The following is a 938-nucleotide window of genomic DNA, read 5'->3' as shown; positions in this document are numbered from 1 at the left end:
AATTATGGGCGGTGGTGACCACTTACCATCAGCTGATCCATTTGTCCGTCCGCCTGTTTATAATGTAAAACAAAAATGGTGTCGGGTTCATATTTCACGCAACTATTATGCATAGAGACTCTCCGGTTGCATCGGTCCAGTGGATCCACAATACGAGGCGCTGACCAGGCACGTTGATAGCTTCTACTTGGAAAGCAGCGGGCCCATCCTCAGTTTGGTAGTAACATCGTCTAAGTATTTACTGAGTTTAGTATAATTAAAATTACGGAATAATACGGACAAACATCGGTAAGCAACTTTGTTTTATACTATGTAATGATCTTCGTCCGTACCCACATGCACTGAAGAGAATATTGCTTCTCATATAAATAAAAACTTGTAACTATAATTTTAGGAATAATTTAAAACTAAAAAATATATTATAATTACATTTAAGTTGCAATAATGTCATTTTATATTACAAAATGTAGGTTCCACCGAGATTTGAACTCGGATCGCTGGATTCAGAGTCCAGAGTGCTAACCATTACACCATGGAACCGCACGACCGATCACTGAAAATTGATAATTATATTGTGACATTTAAAATAACGTCTCAGTAATAACTGGGTTTACTTTTGTTACAAAGTGCCAATGTAACGTGTAATCGCATTTCGAAGAACCTTTTGTACAGAATTTATAACAAAACAATGACGAAATGTCAAAATATTAAATTACTTACAATTATTTAATTACTGAAGATCGTAAGTACAAATCAAACCAAACAAAGTCACTGCAATTTTTCAATTTCATTTCAAGCGAAATTATCCCTTGAGATATACAACATAGATTTTTTGTAACATTCATATCTGCCAATGAAAATCGAGCACCGAAATATTCTTAATTCATATCATGACATCAATGTATTAAATGAAATGCTACCTCCGGTTTGGACAGTAA

General features: G+C 34.4%; 1 non-coding gene across 1 annotated transcript; it reads right to left on the bottom strand.

Moving 5' to 3' along the window:
- Nucleotides 1-468: 468 nt before the first annotated feature.
- Nucleotides 469-540, bottom strand: Trnaq-cug (transfer RNA glutamine (anticodon CUG)). The gene has a single exon. It is a non-coding gene; the product is annotated as a tRNA-Gln (tRNA).
- Between the last annotated feature and the right edge of the window lie 398 nt (nucleotides 541-938).

This window comes from Vanessa tameamea, chromosome 14, assembly GCF_037043105.1.
Source record: "Vanessa tameamea isolate UH-Manoa-2023 chromosome 14, ilVanTame1 primary haplotype, whole genome shotgun sequence".
Lineage (NCBI taxonomy): Eukaryota > Metazoa > Arthropoda > Insecta > Lepidoptera > Nymphalidae > Vanessa > Vanessa tameamea.
The sequence above is the reverse complement of the archived record's forward strand: the minus strand, read 5'-3'. Positions and strand labels throughout refer to the sequence as shown.